The 22,531-nt window shown below is 35.6% G+C and overlaps 1 long non-coding RNA gene across 3 annotated transcripts; it reads right to left on the bottom strand.

Annotated features, from left to right (window-relative positions):
* Positions 1-377: 377 nt before the first annotated feature.
* Positions 378-5,116, bottom strand: LOC141280719 (uncharacterized). Of its 3 annotated transcripts, none has more exons than XR_012335023.1 (3): positions 4,158-5,116; positions 1,280-3,585; positions 378-633 (listed from the first exon to the last, which is right to left on the bottom strand). It is a non-coding gene; the product is annotated as an uncharacterized lncRNA (long non-coding RNA). The 3 variants fall into 3 exon arrangements; XR_012335021.1 differs by lacking the exon at positions 4,158-5,116 and adding an exon at positions 3,788-4,151; XR_012335022.1 differs by lacking the exon at positions 4,158-5,116 and adding an exon at positions 4,024-4,151.
* Positions 5,117-22,531: the final 17,415 nt, after the last annotated feature.

Here is a 22,531-nt window from a genome sequence, read left to right as displayed (position 1 = left end):
GCACAAATTATAGTTGTGTTTAAGTACATTTTGTGCATACTGCTATCATACTTATAATTAGTATAAACTATGTTAATTTAGTATGCCTCTGTAATATTTCAAGTGCTCTACAAATGCACTTCCTAACTATTTTTAGTGCTTTTAAAGTGTCCCACTATGACAATAATAATGTTTTTAAAGTGAATTTCAATTATAACCTAAACATCATAGACACGTACTTTCAGTGCAATATTATTATAGTGTATTTTTTATATTTTAAGTATATTTAATTTGTACTTTTATCCCCATTTTGTTATACTTAAGCATGAATATTGCTGTTACACTACAAGTGTATAATATAACAATTCAGTTCAAATGCACACAAACAGATTACAAACTGCATTTCAAAAAAGGATCTTTATTAATGACACAAAAGTAACACACAAAACAGATATTGGCAAAATGGGGAACCTTAAACAGTCGACTTTCTTTGAAATGCCGGGAAGAGAACAATTGCGAACAACTTGTACTATATGGACATCTAGCTCTGATTTGAACTACTGGAGGCCTTGTAACTGGCATTGTTGCACTTCCTCCGTAGAAGGTCCCGGATCTCTGCCACCTCGATGTTGGGGAATCACTCCCTCACTGCATCTGTAAAACAGGAAAGAGACATTTCAATTTCAATTTTATTTATATAGCGCTTTTCACAATTTGTAGTTGTTTCAAAGCAGCTTTACATTAAAAGAAGCAGGGGAAACAGAAAAATCGACAGACAATATAAGTAGCAAAATACAGCGGCTATGAATAAACTTTACAAGTGAGCAAATTAATAATGTCTCGTATACAAGAGGGTGCTAAGTTAAGCCAATGTTGCTTGACTCCCCGGGGTTAAAAAAACCCTAGGAGAAAAACCTCAGGGAGGAACAAAAAGTCCTAGGAGGAAAAGATATACACATATATATATATGGGATGTAAACGGATAAGGAGATTTAACGGGTTCCGTCTAGGGCTGCACGATAAATCGCATGTGTTTGTCAGGCGCATCTCCTCAGTAATGCCGGTTCCTTGATTAGTATTAAATCGCCATCAGCTGTTTTCAGATGGAGCAGCTTTAACTACAGAGCCGTAGTTCCCTGACAAGCTGGGCCATATCGCATACATATCGCAGCCGATACGTCCGCGATAATTAATGCGAAATTGCCCCGATTGTCAGTGAACTACGGCTCTGTGTAGTTAAAGCTGCTACATCTGAAAACAGCTGATGGCGATTTAATACTAATCAAGGAACCGGCATTACTGAGGAGATGCGCCTGACAAACACATGCGACTTATCGTGCAGCCCTAGTTCCGTCGGTGGTCAGGCATCGGCTGGGCATCACGTTGAAGGGCAGCCAGTAGATCAGTGGTGTGTTGACCTCCACGGCAGCCAGAACTGGTCTGTTTGTCTCAATGTCCTCGGGTTTGAGGACGAGACAGGGAGAGAGAAACAAAATCCTATTAGCGTAGGGGCCATTCACATGTAATGCAGTGTCACACAGTGTTGTGTTTTAATATCTGCTCGGTTCCAGACAGGCTAGCTATTGCGGCATTAGTAAATTACCCAGACGAGTTATGTGAATGCTTTGTTCCGTACAAGCTAACTTTTGCGAGATAAGTATAATTTACTAGACAAATTATGTGAATGCTTTGTTAAAGAAAAAAAGTCTTAAAGAATAATTCCGGTATTAAACACTTTGAGTCTCATTTCTGGTTTGTTTTGGATGAACTACAGTGATGGTCACTGAAATTTTGACAATGGGTCGTGTCTTGACTTTTTAACTTGTTTAGAAGCGTCTCTTGACTGCTTCAGAATGGAAGTCAAGGGCCATGCACAAACATGTCATTAAAACAACACTTAACGTTCATTTTCAAAACTGTGCTACTCACAGAGTGGTTTTTGGTGTTCGTTGATGATTAAAAACAAATATATCAGAGCAATGTATGATTTCAATCCGTGTTATTTGCTATAGTGGATCTATTTTTTCAGACACCTCACAACCACGTATATACTTCCGCTCTATATTTGAGTCTGAAGCGTTAGCACACTCTTGACCACTTGATGGCGACAACCACTTTGCCTAACAAGGATGCTGAACGGAACTTGGTGTCTAGCGTATAGACAGTCACAATCGAGCTCAAATTCAAACCTAAGGCTGGTCACTGAGCCATCAAATATGGGAAAAATTTGTGCCCTACTCCGAGGGCACAGTTGCTCTGCTCATGCTAGCCTTTTGAGAGAAACCGAGCGAAAAAACTACAACCAGATGTAAACAGACCCTTTCCATTTCCGGCGGCAGAGTGATATATCAGCGAGCAATGAGTCTTCCAAGAGAAGTCAATGGAATTTTACAAAATGCCAAATAAAACACCACAGAAACTGTATTTCGCTACACTACTTGTTTTTAATCATCAACGAACACCAAGAACCACTCGGTGAGTAGCACCCCTTACGAAAATTAACCATGGTTTTACTACAGTTAAGACCAAAAAAACCATGGTTACTGTAGTAAAACCATAGCTACCACAAAATAACAATGGTTTTGACAACCATGGTTTTCAAAAACCATAGTTAAACCATGGTTAGTGTAGTAAAACCATGGTTTTGCTCATAGTAATCAATTGACCAAAAAAAACATGGTTACTACACTTTTACCACAATAAAACCATGGTTAATATTCGTAAGGGACAGTTTTGAAAATGAAGGTTAAGTGTTGTTTTAATGACATGTTTGTGCATGACCCTTGACTTCCACTCTGAAGCAGTGAAGAGACGCTTCTAAACGAGTCAAAAAAAGACACGACCCATTGTCAAAATTACAGTGTCCATCACTGTAATTCATCCAAAACAAACCAGAAATAAGACTCAAAGTGTTAAATACCAGAATTATCCTTTAATGGAGCATTTCACCTGTAGAAACATTAATCTTTATTGAAAGTGTCTCATATTTGTAGTGGAAATGTAACATACATTTCGAATTTGGTGCCTATTTGACTAAAAAAGGGGTGTTTGTAGTCTCACCACCTCAACAAAGATATTGGACTTCCTTCTTTCAATGATGCAAAATTATAATTTTTTACATCATTGAAAGAAGGAAGTGCAACACTGAAATCTGTATTTCTCCTGTCTCAGGAAATGATGCATGACCATTCAAAAACATGACTGGGGTTCTAAAGATACAAAGCTTAATACAAATGGGTGAAGTGTCCCTTTAGATTTAAAGTGATTGACTGTGTCTGATTCACAGATACCAGTTGGCAAATCATTTCAGAGCTTAGACACTTTTGATATTCTAGGGAAAATTAAGAGACCAGAATTTTGCGACCGCAGTGTACGTGTTGGATTGTATTCTGATATTAATTCTCTAAGATACGAAGGTGCTGGGCCTTTTAAGGTTTTATTGGTGATTAATAGTATTTTTAATTGTATGCGATATTTGACTGGTAGCCAGCATGACATGGGCATGAATTAAAACAATATTAAATTAAAAGATTAAACTTAACTTACATCATTTTTACACAGAAACCTCTTCAGCGTCAGCAAGGTCGACCACATGGTACATGACCTCTGTAAACACAAACATGGATAGACATCATATTAAAAAAGAAGACAATCATACAACTTTAAAATATATTTTGACTCCAAGCTTCATTACAACAACATCTAACGTTAGTTTATCTTAAACTTAAAGTGAAGCTGGCTTGGTTACTAAACAGAATAAAGCTATTAAAACAGGCTTGCAAAATAAGCAGCATCTATCAGAACTTACCTACAGCAATGAGCTTTTAAACAACAGAAATCGTCTAAGGTTATCGTTTAAAATAGCAGAAAGAGCCATTTGCTACAGTTAGCTGAACATCTCCAACACAAGTAATCTTGCCGTTTTATTTTTAAAGTTTTAAACATCGAATTGATTCGTTTATCAGGCATTTTGCATGTTACTTTGCTCACTGAAAAACCGCATGTTCAAGTTCCTAACGTTACTGTGTACAGTGTATAACTTACTCTTAATGTTTCCTGTGTGTGCTTTAAATTAAAACACTTCTCGCATAAAGACAAAAATAATCACAGTGAAGAACAAAATAGGAACAAATATGGAACAGATCTGCGCGATGTAAAGGAATGAAAGTCAAACTTACCTCAGCCGTACTGTTTAGCATGAAAACAAGTCAGTAGCGGTTTGAAAAATGCCGTTGATCCTGATTGGTGGGAATGAATGGGTGGGTGCAGGTGCATTCTGGGAATTTGAGTCTTTTGCCCTGGCGTTGGTACTGCTTTAGCATGCTGCTGTAGATGTATTTTGACTACAATTTCCAAGTTGCATTGGATGTTTTTTTTTTTTCATTATTTTGGATCCTCTGCTGGCACTTTATGTACTTTTTATAATCTGCGTTTTCACACTGATTTGTTCTTTATACTTTATCAATAATAAAAATATTAAATATTTTTATAAAATGTATAACGTTTACAAAACATGTTTAGTTGACAAACATGTTGACAGTTATTTTGAGTGATGCTCAGATTTTCTTAAATAAAAAAAACCTTTATCAATTAAATTACATTAGCATAATAATACATGTATTTAGTAAACACACTTGTAGATATATAATGTTTTTATGTTATGTGCTGCCTTGAACCCCCCACCCAGCTTTGAAAACAGAGACAGCAACTCTGTCATTAACCCTTCACACCTCACAACCAGCACTCCTTACAACCAGCTGTGAGGATTCCTAGAAACTTCCACCAGTATACATCCATATACACAAGGTTTCTGGATGTTTCACGAGTTTACTTCTGAGTATTACGTTTCCAAGCACTCTGCCTCATTTATCTGGCAAACCTGAAGTTTAGCAGGGATTTCCCATCCGTATTTGTCTGGATACAGCTCTTTTCATGCAGTGTATAGCCTACATTTTATTATTCTAACGTATTTTATGAAAGTACTCTGATATGCAACTAAAAATACACTTATTTTATAGTGTACTGTATAAAGTGTACAGAAGTCACACTTCTAATGAAGTGAGATCCTAGTATGCTAAAAAAGTAAATTAACAATTAATTTCCAAAAAATATACTTCCCATAAGTATATTGAATTGTCACTCTAAGTATGTCAAATTTAATACACTTAAAAAAATAAACTTCTATACAATTTAAAATACATTGACAACAAAGTACACTTTCAAAAAGTACATTTAAAAAATATTTTAATTACTGGTAAATTAGTATACTTATTTTTTGGACTCTTAAGTTGAACTTAATTACATCTTTTTTTAAGTATACTTTCAAAAAGTACATTTAAAAGATAATTGAATTACTGGTAAATTCATTATACTTATTTTTTGGACTCTTAAGTTGAACTTAATTACATATTTTTTGAAGTATACTTTCAAAAAGTACATTTAAAAGATAATTGAATTACTGGTAAATTAGTATACTTATTTTTTGGACTCTTAAGTTGAACTTAATTACATATTTTTTGAAGTATACTTTCAAAAAGTACATTTAAAAGATAATTGAATTACTGGTAAATTAGTATACTTATTTTTTGGACTGTTAAGTTGAACTTAATTATATCTTTTTGGAAGTATACTTTTAAAAAGTACATATTAAATACTCTTTAAATTAAGTACAACAAGTAGAAGCATACTTGTTTTATACTTCATGTACTTCAATCATATTTCTAATACACTAAAGTATACTACTTTTTTACCTGGGTTCTTACATGTGTATTTTCTGAAACAAATTTATGCTTTTCAAACTTAGGTAGTCAGCATACTTTTGTCTCTACATACATTTGTTCAAAGTTTCTCGTAGCTAGTGTCAACTCATGTCTGAGATTTGTAAAATCATCAGATGTTCTTACATGTGTATTTTCTGAAACAAATTTATGCTTTTCAAACTTAGGTAGTCATCATACTTTTGTCTCTACATACATTTGTTCAAAGTTTCTCGTAGCTAGTGTCAACTCATGTCTGAGATTTGTAAAATCATCAGATGTTCTTACATGTGTATTTTCTGAAACAAATTTATGCTTTTCAAACTTAGGTAGTCATCATACTTTTGTCTCTACATACATTTGTTCAAAGTTTCTCGTAGCTAGTGTCAACTCATGTCTGAGATTTGTAAATTCATCAGATGTTCTTACATGTGTATTTTCTGAAACAAATTTATGCTTTTCAAACTTAGGTAGTCAGCATACTTTTGTCTCTACATACATTTGTTCAAAGTTTCTCGTAGCTAGTGTCAACTCATGTCTGAGATTTGTAAATTCATCAGATGTTCTTACATGTGTATTTTCTGAAACAAATTTATGCTTTTCAAACTTAGGTAGTCAGCATACTTTTGTCTCTACATACATTTGTTCAAAGTTTCTCGTAGCTAGTGTCAACTCATGTCTGAGATTTGTAAATTCATCAGATGTTCTTACATGTGTATTTTCTGAAACAAATTTATGCTTTTCAAACTTAGGTAGTCATCATACTTTTGTCTCTACATAAATTTGTTCAAAGTTTCTCGTAGCTAGTGTCAACTCATGTCTGAGATTTGTAAATTCATCAGATGTTCTTACATGTGTATTTTCTGAAACAAATTTATGCTTTTCAAACTTAGGTAGTCAGCATACTTTTGTCTCTACATACATTTGTTCAAAGTTTCTCGTAGCTAGTGTCAACTCATGTCTGAGATTTGTAAAATCATCAGATGTTCTTACATGTGTATTTTCTGAAACAAACTTATGCTTTTCAAACTTAGGCAGTCTTCACACGGTTGTCTTTTCAGATGTTGTTCATAGTTTTTATTCGTTAGTGACAACTTATGTCTGAGATTTTGTAATCTCATCAGATGTTCTTAGTTGTATCTGCTCAGACAATATTATATTTTCATCATTCGTCTTGTTTTCTTTTGTAAGTGACAACATATAGCTGTGATTGTTTTTATGAACACAGTTGGTTTCATTTCTGTAGTTTATGTAACACCTTTGTCAAACTCTTAAAGTTAGTACTAGCTGTTTAAAACAGCAATGCAAAGTGTGTTTTAGATTTACTTGCTAAATCTTTTACAAAAAAAAAAAAAAAAAAAAAACTAGGATAGCAATATGTTTGAAGCTGTAACTGGTAATAACACCATTAGCTCAATGTACATAACAAAACCTGAAAAATAATAAAAGTTGATTAGGTGTTTATTTAGTAAATCTTTTAACATAAAGTGGAGAGTCTGTTGTATGTAACAACAAAGATGCGATGAAACAACGCAAAACAAGAGAGGGTACGTTTGTTAAACCACATATAAATTAAGATGCAAACAGCTACAACGTGGCAATGTTTGAAATAGTTTGGACGTATAGCTTTTAAATTCGGTACCAATAGATGTAAAACATTTCCACGTTGTAGCTGTTTGCATCTTAATTTATATGTGGTTTAACAAACGTACCCTCTCTTGTTTTGCGTTGTTTCATCGCATCTTTGTTGTTACATACAACAGACTCTCCACTTTATGTTAAAAGATTTACTAAATAAACACCTAATCAACTTTTATTATTTTTCAGGTTTTGTTATGTACATCGAGCTAATGGTGTTATTACCAGTTACAGCTTCAAACATATTGCTATCCTAGTTTTTTTTTTTTTTTTTTTGTAAAAGATTTAGCAAGTAAATCTAAAACACACTTTGCATTGCTGTTTTAAACAGCTAGTACTAACTTTAAGAGTTTGACAAAGGTCTTACATAAACTACAGAAATGAAACCAACTGTGTTCATAAAAACAATCACAGCTATATGTTGTCACTTACAAAAGAAAACAAGACGAATTTTGAAAATATAATATTGTCTGAGCAGATACAACTAAGAACATCTGATGAGATTACAAAATCTCAGACATAAGTTGTCACTAACGAATAAAAACTATGAACAACGTCTGAAAAGACAACCGTGTGAAGACTGCCTAAGTTTGAAAAGCATAAGTTTGTTTCAGAAAATACACATGTAAGACCATCTGTTGAATTTACAAAATCTCAGGCATGAGTTGACACTAGCTATGAGAAACTTTGAACAAAATGTATGTAGAGACAAAAGTATGATGACTACTGTTGGACTTTAAGGCGTCCATTTGCATGTTCATAATTTAGAGGAAAGGCAAAAGATACAAATATCTAAGTTCAAATATTTATTGATCAGATATGAAAAAGTTTAACCGCTGGGTCCTCTCAAGTAGCGAACAACCAGCTCAGGAAGTAACATGCTTATTTATAAAATATGTGACGTCGATCTTTCTTCAGAAAATCTCCACCCACAAAGGCCGTTCCCCTTGTCCATCTGACTCCATCACCACACCCAATTTTAGCCTGTAGGCAAAGATGGACACACATAGACAAAGAAAAACAAACTGTTCTCCTCTCATCCCTGGGAGCCCTGCAGTTCCTCTCCAGTACTCCTCCACTTTGAATAGCATGTTATAATGCTTTCTTAAAAACAAATCATTAATAAAACATTCATTTATAAAAAACATAAGCTGTAAGATGAAAGTGATTATTATGTAAAACATATTTCAATATCATGACATCATTTCATTATTTGTAAAATTGGTTATATGAATAAGGCACACATTAACTTCTTTAGATAGATAAACACATATTAAATCTTTTACTGCAATACTACTTCTAAGCAAACACTTTAATCATTATTAAAAACCATCTGTTAGGAAAGAAAACACACACACACACACACACACAGGAGATTCTGTTCTTCAAGGTTGAGCTGCCCTGCCCCCATTAAGTTATTCTATATGCAACCTTCATTTCATTGGTTAATACACATTTATCAAAGACAACATCTTATATTTATTACATCAATTATTCAATGATTAATACTGATTAAGTAAGAAATACATTGCATATTTCATCCTGTGAATATTAAAGCATTAGTTAATAACATCATTAAATACTTTTCCCCCTCAGACCTCTCTCTTATCTTGATCCATGCCAGGCGTAAATTCCTCATGCTGTTTCTCCTTGAAGCTTCTTACACACACACAAAAGCTGGTAACTTTCCACTCACACAGACATTTACTCACATATCTCAGCACAGAAAGCGTAATGGCACATATCAATTATAACATGATTAATAAAACAACATAAAAATCCCACAATTCCCTCTCTTGACCTCTGAAAGAGGTCACACATTTTCTCCTCATCATCCTCCAGGTTCTGTAGGCCTAATAGCGGCATGCTGTATTTGGGTGGATTTTCTTTTTTCTCTATTGCAGACACTATCAGTCTGTTACACAGGGATCTCCATTGTTTATGCCAAATATTATGGTGACTATAATTGCAGTTATAACTCCTAGGGCCCACAGAACCTTCCAATTTCCATATAGCTTCATCTCTGTGGAAAAAATACACTTATGCCTATTGGCTAATACTCAAATAACAATCGTAAATTCAAAAAGGAAAAGAAAAAATTAAATATGAAATTAATACTGTAGAATTGTATAAGAAACTTAAAAAAATTCAAAGGTCAAAATTCAAAGGTCAATATGGTATGTAGTTACCCAGGTTATAATGAATATATGGTTATTGTGATATTCAGGTCTCTAAACACTTCTGTCAGGATTTCCAGCACTTTGTGGAAATCCAATTTATCCAGGCCACACCCCAGCCGGGGAGTGGATACACTTGTTATGTTTTCTTTCTCACACCACTCTCTCATACGTCTGAGGCTGTGGGTAAAATTCTCATATGTTGGTAAATCAGTACAATTTTGTTTTGTTATTAAATGAAAAATCAATCTGCCGTCGTCCTCGTGGGTAACTGCACATTCACCTGTGTGTTTGTTCTGTCTTACAACCTTTTATGTACCGTACTTCGCTTTGAACTGTACGGCTATACCTGCTCCATAGGCACAATCTGCACTCACACAGTGTGCTAGGGGTTCTGTTACTGGGCTGGAAAAAATTTCACCTTTTTTATGCACAATTTTACAGTGTGTTTATTGACTTTGTTGTTGGTGTTGTGTGAGTGTTACCACTGATGTGTTACCACTTCCTGTTTGTCCTCTCTGTATTCCAGCTGATTCACTTTCACTTTCAACACTCTCCCTCTCTTGGACCTGAGTCCTCAGGTCCACACCTGTGTCTGTTAAAAACCCAAACATCATTTATAACCAGTGTTGGGGCTAGTTACTCAAAAAAGTAATATATTACGTATTACATATTACTCTCAAAAATAGTAATGCCTTACTTTACTTTATTACTCCCTGGAGAAAGTAACTAGTTATATTACTAGTTATATTACTAGTTACATATTTTTTCTGGACAAGAATGTTTATTTGGGCAAGCCACGGCCAAGAAAATGCTGGCTTCCTTACCCACTACCGGACGTGGGGCACAGCGTTCGGAGAAACATTAAAGAGTGTGCACTTCACCGTCAAGTTATTTTCCTTCCGTTGAACATAATAAAATATGACTGAATCTCCACTAGCTTTCTGTTGCTGGGAACCTTCCTCTGAAAAAGAGCTTGCCGTTGTTGACGCTTCCATTTACCCGATCTGTCTTTGAGTGTGCCGCTGCCGCTCTGTGCTGCTGGCTGCCGGGTGTCGACCAATCGGTGATGGTAAATGATACCTCGTGCCAAACTTAGACCAATCACTGTTCCATTCACGCCCACCTCCCCTTCCCTTTTGTTCTCTGTGTTTTGTGATGAAGGTGCTACTGGCGAATGTAACTCAAGTAACTAGCTCAGGAAAACTGTAATAATATTACCATTTTCAGACAGGTAATGCCTTACACTACTAGTTACTGAAAAAAGTAATATTATTACAGTAACTAGTTACTTTGTAACTAGTTACACCCAACACTGTTAATAACAGCTGGGTCGTTCTCACAATTTCGTTGTGTGGTAGCCTGTCAGGAAAAATGTTCAATCATAGCAGTTAGTTTGTCAGATGAAACGTCATGTGTTAGAGGCAGGATGGGATCCTGCACCACGTCATGCCTTGGACCTGGAAACTGTCGACCTGTAAGCAATTCAAAGGGTGTGAAACCAGAAATCCTGTTAACAGAAGAGCGAATAGACATTAATGCAATTGGTAATTCGTCAAGCCATGTTACTTTTGTCTGTGCACATAGTTTGTCAAGTCAAGTTTTAATGTCAAAGTCAGGTTCAGTATTTCAGCTTTACTCTAGCATTGGGGTGATAAGCAGCCCCGAAACTATATGTCAATTCCAGTGCTTGTTTGTCAATTTTGTCAGATCTAACTTTGTCTTGGGAAACCATGGTTGGGGATATAAGTGGTTTATTAGGCAGTTGACAACAGCCACTTCATTAGGTATCTTCACAGCCTGTAGTATGTGTCAGGCTTTGCTAGCATTTACTATAGGCCGGCCTTTCCTGGTTTCAAACCCACCTATCTGCCATATGGCAGTTCCATATATACTGCACCAATCACATATGCAGATTCACTATAAACAATCACCCTCTCTTCACCAGTGTAGTGCAAGGCTTTGATAACAGCTGTCATTTCAGCTCTCTGTGCTGACCGTTTACCTTTCAACCTACCACTCAGTCGTGTTACAAAATCACCCACAACTTACTCAACCACAGCAAAGCCTGCCTTCAATGTGTCATCTGCTGCTCTGAAACAACAACCATCTGTAAACAGTGTGATTAACGGTTGGGTAGTTGTCAGTGTTACCGCGAACAAACCATCTCTCAATTTATTTGCTTTTTCAGTCAATGGTATAACAATTATAATTTATTACAATAACAATAATTTGTATATCAGTCAATGGTATCCAATCATGTGGCTCACCCTCAGTGATTAGATCTGCCATGTGAACACCTTCATGCACATATATGATGTCTGGGCTGGCAATTTCCTTAAATACAAAGTTTGTTACAATAATCAGTTATTTTCTATTGTCACAGCTTTTCTTGTTTACCGTTTATAGTGTTCTATGTTGTTCTTTTTTTCTTTTTCAATGTATTTCTTTTATCTATTTTAATTTCCTTTCTGCCATAGCTGTGCTATGCCATATATATTTGCTTTGTAGCTCAGTACAGTACCATCAGTGGAGTTCTGACTTCCTCTGTAGATACCAAATTCAATTATGCATTTCTTCCTGTCAGATTAATAGGAGTCTGATTTGATTTCAGAACAGGTAGTCACACCTAACAACAAAGTTCTTGATCAGCCTTTAAATGTGTCTAGCTGATTTTCTCATAAAGATTGTCTGTGTCCCTACAGTAACAAGGTCTTTACTAAACATTGAACGGCTGTTTACTCTTTCCCCCTTTTCACTCAAAGGCTCGTATGAAGATGAAAAAGTTCAGTGTCCAGTGAAGTATTGTCCAGTTTCTCTTGCCTCCAAGAACATTATTGTCTTTGTTAGTCTCTTTCTGGATTCCACTCAGTCTTTTTGGTGTTTCATCCTTGTAAATGTCTCTGACCATATGCAGTGGCGTGTTTACCCACCACGCAAACCACGCAATTGCGTAGGGCCTCGCGGGCTTGGGGGGCCCCCTACTGGCCACAAGGTGTGCGAAAGTATGTTACGTTAATTCAGACCCAAATCTAAGGTACGGATAAAGCACGCGCGAGCGAGAGATGTGCGAGTATGCACGTAGAATAATATTTGCGCTCATCCTCGCGAGGGCACATATAGGCTACTTCATGAGTGAAACTCTACGGGAAAGCGCACCTCTGCACAGCGTGCACAAATGCAGCCACACAAGTGCTTTAATGAGCGCTTGCTTGACTCTCTCTCTGTGCTCTTGTAACTGCACAACATTCACTCGATGGTCAAGTTTAATTTAAAGACTTTGGGCTTCAAACCTGTGATTGGTGGTTTGGTTTGATGACACGCATCTTTTGTTCCACACTCGTACAGGTATAAACACGATAAAGCCACCACGCAGGGGTTTAAATCACGTAGAAAATAGACAAATCATATTCTGTATCTCATCATTGTCATTAAAATCTCATCTTTAGTGTATTTCTAGTCTATATGCTTGTTGTATCTCACAGTAAGTTTGTTTTTGCAATATGAACATGAGAGTTATGTGATTCCCATCCATAAATTCAAGCAATAACCAACTTACAATGTTGTTTGCTGGTGTTTGTTAGTTCAGTTTGTTAAATCAGTATGAATCTTAATCTAATGCTTCCTCTTTTTCCTTTTTTAGTTTTTTTTAGTAAGATGTCAGAGACTGAAGTTGCAGTATTAATTACATTGTTTTAAATACATCCTATAATACATTTGCAAGCCAAAATATATATCTGAGAGGGGCGTTAAACATTTTTTTAAACCAAGAATTTTTGTCATACCAAACTAACAATTTAGTGTTATTTTAAGCAGTGTAAAACAAAATAAACCAGGTTTATATATATATATTTCTCACTTAATTCTATATACTGAATATTATTGTTGTGCAATTCAAATGAAAAACCTCGGGCAATGCTGGGGCATGGGGGGCCCCGGTTCTTGGACTTTGCTAAGGGCCACCAAAATGGTAAACACGCCACTGACCATATGCAGTGCCCCCTTCACTGCTTGAGTTTAAGTATAGTCCCATTCAAATAGAATGTGTTCTCAGTCCAGTTTATGAGTTACTTCTCTCTTTGCAACTCCAACACTTTGATGTCACACACAGTTTTTGCCACTGTCTTTTCATTGCCCGCTTTTATTCACTTTCTTGAATGTCAAAGGATGGGAATAATCAGCCCACAAGGTTTCAGCTTGACCCATGCAAAATATTGCCTTTCAATTTAAAAATAAAATTTATCTTGTGACCACCTTCCATCATCAGATGAAGACTCCTCTTCATTTTGTTAAATCTTTTTTTCCTTTATACAATCTATCTGTTTCATTCACCTTTTAACAATTTTCTGTCCTTTTTTTAATTGTTCATCTTTATTTCCACATTTAATAACTTGGTCTCTACTCTTTTCTCTAATTTGTTGTTTTTCTTTCAAAGCTTCGCCTCAGTCTTTCTGCTAGATTTTGCTTAATCCCATTTATGGTTTTAACAGACTCATTATATCACAGACACACTACATTTTCACACAAATAAAATCTGCATCTACATTTAATTCACCACTATTGATTTGAAAAACAGGCTGTTTCATTTGGGCTTTGGCTTTCTCATAAGGATTAGGTGTGTGCAAGGAGGGGTAGATCGATTTCACTGGGGGTGGAGCTGCAGGAGGAGCCGTAGGTGTCATACTTGAGTCTGGCTGACTGTTTCCTTGTTTAACTTCCTTTGGCTTTGCAGCTGCACCACTGTCAACTTCCCCTAACTAATGCAACCTCTTTCTGTCTTTTCTCAACATCTTTAGGATCAGTTTGGGCCATCATTAATTGAATTATTTTTTGCCATGGCACATACACCGGTGAACACACATATTCATCACACTCTTTCTGAAATTCAGCCATAATATATATATCAACGTTCAATACATGGTACAAATACTATTACAATACAATTTCTCAGACAAAACCACAACAATAACAGTAAGACGTCAATTTTCTTTTCCAGTATTCGTAGGCCTTACACCTCACGGGCTGCTGTACACCCCCTACGGCTACAACCGAGTCGGTATTTTATAACACCTAATGTATTAAAGGAATCCTCAACCTTATATTTAATTCTGTTAACTTACACCGCCATTAACCGTATTCGTAGGATTTTCACCTAACGGGCCTTTCACCCAAATTGGTACTTTATAGCGTCTACTACGCTAAGGGCCTCCAACCCAATTTCAATTAATCTCTTAATATCTATAAAAATAAAAGTTTTTCACTCTGATCAATTTACAAAAATGTAAATTTGTAATTCTGTTCGGATCTCCTTATCAACACAAGTAATTTGGTATATCCAAATAGCAGAATTCGATAAAACAGGCTTCTGCTTACCTTGTTTCAGTAGAGCGCTCATTTTGTGTTGAAATGGAGCCCTCCCTTACTCGCCTTTCTTCAATGTGAAACCCTCCTTCCTCTCACTCTCTCCTTTCCCTCCACAAAACGTCGGCGGTCACCAATTGTTGGACTTTAAGGCGTCCATTTGCATGTTCATAATTTAGAGGAAAGGCAAAAGATACAAATATCTAAGTTCAAATATTTATTGATCAGATATGAAAAAGTTTAACAGCGCTGGGTCCTCTCAAGTAGCGAACAACCAGCTCAGGAAGTAACATGCTTATTTATAAAATATGTGACGTCGATCTTTCTTCAGAAAATCTCCACCCACAAAGGCCGTTCCCCTCGTCCATCTGACTCCATCACCACACCCAATTTTAGCCTGTAGGCAAAGATGGACACACATAGACAAAGAAAAACAAACTGTTCTCCTCTCATCCCTGGGAGCCCTGCAGTTCCTCTCCAGTACTCCTCCACTTTGAATAGCATGTTATAATGCTTTCTTAAAAACAAATCATTAATAAAACATTCATTTATAAAAAACATAAGCTGTAAGATGAAAGTGATTATTATGTAAAACATATTTCAATATCATGACATCATTTCATTATTTGTAAAATTGGTTATATGAATAAGGCACACATTAACTTCTTTAGATAGATAAACACATATTAAATCTTTTACTGCAATACTACTTCTAAGCAAACACTTTAATCATTATTAAAAACCATCTGTTAGGAAAGAAAACACACACACACACACACACACACACACACACACACACACACACACACACACACACACACAGGAGATTCTGTTCTTCAAGGTTGAGCTGCCCTGCCCCCATTAAGTTATTCTATATGCAACCTTCATTTCATTGGTTAATACACATTTATCAAAGACAACATCTTATATTTATTACATCAATTATTCAATGATTAATACTGATTAAGTAAGAAATACATTGCATATTTCATCCTGTGAATATTAAAGCATTAGTTAATAACATCATTAAATACTTTTCCCCCTCAGACCTCTCTCTTATCTTGATCCATGCCAGGCGTAAATTCCTCATGCTGTTTCTCCTTGAAGCTTCTTACACACACACAAAAGCTGGTAACTTTCCACTCACACAGACATTTACTCACATATCTCATCACAGAAAGCGTAATGGCACATATCAATTATAACATGATTAATAAAACAACATAAAAATCCCACACTACCTAAGTTTGAAAAGCATAAATTTGTTTCAGAAAATACACATGTAAGAACATCTGATGATTTTACAAATCTCAGACATGAGTTGACACTAGCTACGAGAAACTTTGAACAAATGTATGTAGAGACAAAAGTATGCTGACTACCTAAGTTTGAAAAGCATAAATTTGTTTCAGAAAATACACATGTAAGAACATCTGATGAATTTACAAATCTCAGACATGAGTTGACACTAGCTACGAGAACCTTTGAACAAATGTATGTAGAGACAAAAGTATGCTGACTACCTAAGTTTGAAAAGCATAAATTTGTTTCAGAAAATACACATGTAAGAACATCTGATGAATTTACAAATCTCAGACATGAGTTGACACTAGCTACGAGAAACTTTGAACAAATGTATGTAGAGACAAAAGTATGATGACTACCTAAGTTTGAAAAGCATCAATTTGTTTCAGAAAATACACATGTAAGAACATCTGATGAATTTACAAATCTCAGACATGAGTTGACACTAGCTACGAGAAACTTTGAACAAATGTATGTAGAGACAAAAGTATGCTGACTACCTAAGTTTGAAAAGCATAAATTTGTTTCAGAAAATACACATGTAAGAACATCTGATGATTTTACAAATCTCAGACATGAGTTGACACTAGCTACGAGAAACTTTGAACAAATGTATGTAGAGACAAAAGTATGATGACTACCTAAGTTTGAAAAGCATCAATTTGTTTCAGAAAATACACATGTAAGAACATCTGATGAATTTACAAATCTCAGACATGAGTTGACACTAGCTACGAGAAACTTTGAACAAATGTATGTAGAGACAAAAGTATGATGAATGCCTAAGTTTGAAAAGAAAACGTCTGCCTAAGAAAAAATACACCCAAGAACAATCTAGTGAATTTACAAAAATCTCAGGCATAAGTTGATACTAGCGAAGAAAACTAACAAATAAAAGACACCTAAGAACGTCTGATGAGTTTACAAAAAGCTCACACATAAGTTGACACTAGTGCAGAAATCTATTTACATTGTATGAAAAAGACTAATGTATGAATACTGCCTAAGTTTGAAAAAGAAAAGTTTGTTTCAGAAAAATACGCGAAACTATGAACATCAGTAACAAACCATAGGTAAAATATAATTTCATGTTTGCTTATTATGCACTGATAGATGTTAACCTAAGTTGAACCTAACCCCTCAGGCAAACCAAGGGTCTGCTCCACTTCATAAAAATCCTGTCATTGCTCCTGTCATTGGGGGGTTTTGTGCTGTAAGTCGTAAAGCTAAAGACGCTGATTGACCTTAAAACCTAATCTAGCCTAATATCAGGTTAGGATGTTCGAATAGTATATTTTTATTTTTAAATAAGTGTTAAGGTTTACCTAATTAATATATGTACATGATTTTACTGTTATGTAGAGGTACATCCTATCTGGTGTTGTTGATATAGATAGTTTAATGGTAGCACACAATCATGTTTAACAAACCCACACACACACACACACACACACACACACACACACACACACACACACACACACACAAAAAAAGTCTAGTGTGTCTCTGTAAGCCATGGCAATTTTGTTAAATGTTTTGTCTTTAAAGAAATGTTTGTTGTCACGTTAGTGACAACCTGGCTTATAACATCGTCAACTTTGATAAATAATATATGCATACATTTTATTATTCCCCAAATGGATAACAGCTGGATTTAAGGCTACATTATTAAAAATAAACACCAAAATGTGATATAAAATGTCTTAAACCTTTTAAGTTTCTTTAAATTGCAAATAATGGATAACATGATTTAAACAGTATCTGTGTAATGAAGACTAAATCTAAAAACCCCTTTACTTCTTGTCAATGAGGACACAGACTTAATATCAAAACTTTAGTAACAAACAGAGACATCATAGACCCCCATGCAAGCAAGCAAACACACACACACACACACACACACACACACACACACACACAGACACAAGCGCTACTTGGTGCTGATCATGTGACATTAGATATAAACTTACTCATACACACCTAGATGTTTAATTATGGCTTGTGTATAAAAACGTTTGGATGTTAAAACAAAAAATTAAGATCGAATAGCTTTTGTCATAAAAGTCACATCGCCGTTTCATTTTAAAACCCACATGTTTAAATCAGAGGCGTTCTAAAACTAGAAATGTTGACAGAATTGCATTTGTTGTATAATAAACACATAGAGTTTGGGGTCCGCATCGGACACAAAACCAGGAAATGGGGTCAAAATGTCTTAAACATTAAGGTTCTTAAACCCATAAGAGCGCATCAGCGTACGTTCTCTGGCAACGGCGGTTCGAGCATTCATGTGTTTTAATCAGAGACTTGATTAAAGAATTAACCCTTATTTTGTCAGAGCGGACAGAATTACATTTTATTGTGTAATAAACACATATTCCCAGTTGGTTTTAAGATGTCATTAATTTAAAACAAAACCCAGAAGATGATATGAATATGTCTTTAATCGTTTAAAAAGTTTCTTAATGGCCTATATGTGCTCGCATCTGCGTATGTTCTATTGTGAACGCCGGAGCCCCGATCTTTAATGGCTTGAACAGAACCCTCTGTTTGAAAAGCTTCACAGATCTCCTGAAGCGAATCAGCTTTTATTTAGTTTAAAATAATAGGCTTTAGTTTAAAGAATAGTAGACCTATGGAGGTTTTGGTACAATTTATTGCTTAAATATAAACGTACTGAATATTTCATTAAATAATTTTGTAATGTTACATACTTTTAGATCCTGCAGTGTCTCCCCTAAATTAGGCTCTGGTGCTCACCTAAAATCTAAAATAAACCTTTTAGTTATTGTCAATGGTGGCTGTATTACCCCTTTATTTTACCAACACAGAGTTAGAAACAGTACGGTCCGCTGTTCAGCCACACTAGGGCCGCTGGGTGTTAGCAAATGGTGATAGAGAGAGAGAGACTGAAACTGATCGTCCAAGCAACAAACTTTTTTCCACATCAAAAAATATGTCGAACACTCGCAAGACAAGAAACACACACTGGAATAACATGTTCAAGAAACCTTTTATTTTTACAATGCGTACCATGTTACATTTATCGTAAATGCACATGTACACACGTGGATATTAGATGACATTAATGAATTCAACTCAGAAGAGGGTGTGAAATGTCTTAAAACGTTTAAAAGGCTCTTAACGCCAGATATATGAGCGCATCAGCGTACGTTTTCTGTCACCGTTGGTACACTCATTCACATGTTTTAATCAGAGACTTGGTTAAAGAAAGTCCCAAATCTAAAATAAACCCTTATTATACCGGAGCGGACAGAATTACATGTTATTGTGTAATAACCACATATTAACAGTTGATTTTAAGGTGTTATTATTTTAAAACAAACCCCAGAAGATGAATTGAAAATGTCTTTAATCGTTTAAAAAGTTTCTTAACGCTGGATATGAACACACATCCACTTATGTTCTCTATTGTAAACACTGGAACACAATCTAATGGCGTGAACAGAATATTGTGCATGAAAAGATTAAGATTTTATTTAGATTAAAATAAATACCCTTTAGTCTAAAGAATATAGTATTGATGGGACCCCAGTGATTTTGGCATATTTCATCATTATACCCGTGCTGAATATTTCATTAAATAATTTGTTACAACCAAATGCTTTATTTTTGGCCATATTACATTTTACCACTACAGTTTTAAAAGACTCTACCTAGATTACAAACCGACCCTGCTGTGAAATATCTATCACACACGGTCATAAGTTCAGCATCAGAAACTTTGAGGCTGTTTAGAAAAATATAGCTTATAGTTAAATAGATAATAGTACATTTAAGGTTAACCAGTTACAACTAAAATATTTTATTCTTGCGTGACTTTAAAGAAATCTCATGACAAAACAACCGTATATATCAAACTATATTTGTCATACACGCAGTCAATTCACATAAAATCTAAAATAATATTTTATTTTTGTCAGAGCAGACAATGTAAGACTCTTTGTATAATATACACATTTTCACACATGGTTTTAAGAATCATTTAATTAAAAATAAAAACCTCCTAAGATGGATGAACACATCTTTAATCTTTTAAAAGTTTCTTAACGGCAGATATAAGGTCTCTGTCACCATCGGTGCACGTATACACATGTCTTAATCATAGACATGATTAAAGAATCCTCTAAATCTAAAATAAACCCTATTTTGCCATAGTGGACAGAATTACATTTATTAAGGTTATTTTAAAACGGCATATATGAACACTCACCCGGCGCTTTGTCAGGCACCGTCGGATCTTTAATACGTGTGAATCTATAGAGCAGGTCATGAAAAGATTCACGGAACTCATGAATCGTTTAACATTTTATTTAGTTTAGACTTTCGTCTAAAGATTATAGTATTGCCGGCTCCGAAGGTTATGGCTCAGATCATTGCTTAAACTATACATGTATACGGAATATTTCATTAAATAACTTGTGATGTTACAAACAACTGTTTTAATCATAGCATTGTTCATGATTTGTCTAAATCTAAAATAAACATTTACTTTTTTGACACCGTAATGGGGAATTGTTTTACCAACATTGAGTTTTAGAAATCTTTACTCGCTTTACAACACGCACCCCTGTGAAAGAATGCAGGTCTTGTGAGAAAGGAGGGAGGAAGGGTGAGAGCTGACATCAAATGTCGAAACACGAGCTGTCACACACGAGCCGTCATTAAACATAACAACATAGGCTTGACATAAAACACACACACACAGGAATAAACAAACCACTAAATGGCCGGTCATAAAACCATTAAACACTCGCTGTCTAAAGTTGACAGCTTGTACAGATTTTGATTGATGGTCCCGCCCCCTGTCAAACACGAGCTGTCAAAGAAGTCATAAAACACAAACTGTCAAAGGGAGTCATAAAACACCATCTGTCAAGGGGCCATAAAACACCATCTGTCAAGGGGGTCATAAAACGCCATCTGTCAAGGGGGTCATAAAACACGACCTGTCAGCGGGTGGGGGAGGGGGTCATAAAAGTTTGACGAGAGGTGGTCCACTACAACTACTCACCTTATATAAATTATGATGGGAGCAAGGAATGTGTTTTAATGAAGACCACTTGTGTAAACACTGTTTTTATTGTTTTATCGTAGGAGGACATGATTTAACGCACCCCGGAGATAACCCCGGATGTAAACATGTCAACGTGACGTGGGCGTACCGGTTAAAAGTTCAACGCAACGTGGGCGGTCCGGTTAAAAGTTCAATGCTACGTGGGCGGTCGGTTCAAAAGTTTAGAGCAGCGTGGGAGGTTGGTTTAAAAGTTCACAACGTGGGAGGTCCGGTCAAAAGTTCACGATGTGGGAGGTCCGGTCAAAGGTTAGCCCCTCCCCGGAGGTCAAAGGTTCACAACGTGGGTGGTCCGGTCAAAGGTCACCCCTCCCTCGCAGGTCAAAAGGTCACCCCCTCCCCTGAGGTCAAAGGTCGTCATCATCAATCATTTTTATGTGACAGTATGTCGCTCATATTTACTACTTATATCAAAATTAAATATATTTAGCATACAATTTTTTCACCAGGGTATGTTTGAACATGTCTGATTCAGTCATGCAGAGATTTTTTGTTCACATTTCTTGTGCACACAGCACAGTTAATAATGTTAGGTATGATGAAGATTACACTTGTATGTATCTTTCGCAGTACCTGTTGCACTGTAGAATAGTGGGTTAAGCAAGGACATTGTATAGAAGTGTTGCACACTTCTTGCACACAGAAGGCTTTCAAAAAACAGTCAACAAAAAAATGGGGGGCCTGTGCCCCAGTAGAGTTTTGTCTAGCAACGCCCCTGTTTTGTGTGTAAAAACCTGTTATTTTTCACACAATTAACTTGTGTCTATATGGCTGTTTTCATGGTCCTAAAAACTGGCTGGGCTGAGTTCCCCGATAACGATTGATCTTAGCACTTAAGAGCGCTTTCTAGAAGCTACTTGACAAATTCTTTCACGTGCGTTTCTCAAAGACTTAAATACGATTCCACGTAGCGTGCTTTAAGTGCTACTTACTAGTCGCTATCCGTCTGTCAAGTGCTGAAATGTCACATATAGAATGATGAATTGTAATCGTAGCAGACGCTTTTTTTATATTTATGATCTTCACCCGATGCGCAGCCGATGTTGCAGTTTATATTAGTTATTATTTTTTATATTATTAGTTTTACAAAATGTTTATTGTACACTTTACCAGCACAGTTCTATGCATACTGCACACATTATCCCATACGGAAAGAAAATGTATTTGTAATATATGGTAAATAAATACAAGTTAATTTTATAAAATATTTGTTTTTGAAG

The sequence above is a fragment of the Paramisgurnus dabryanus genome, chromosome 14 (genome assembly GCF_030506205.2).
Source record: "Paramisgurnus dabryanus chromosome 14, PD_genome_1.1, whole genome shotgun sequence".
In the NCBI taxonomy this organism is placed as follows: Eukaryota; Metazoa; Chordata; class Actinopteri; order Cypriniformes; family Cobitidae; genus Paramisgurnus; species Paramisgurnus dabryanus.
The sequence above is the reverse complement of the archived record's forward strand: the minus strand, read 5'-3'. Positions and strand labels throughout refer to the sequence as shown.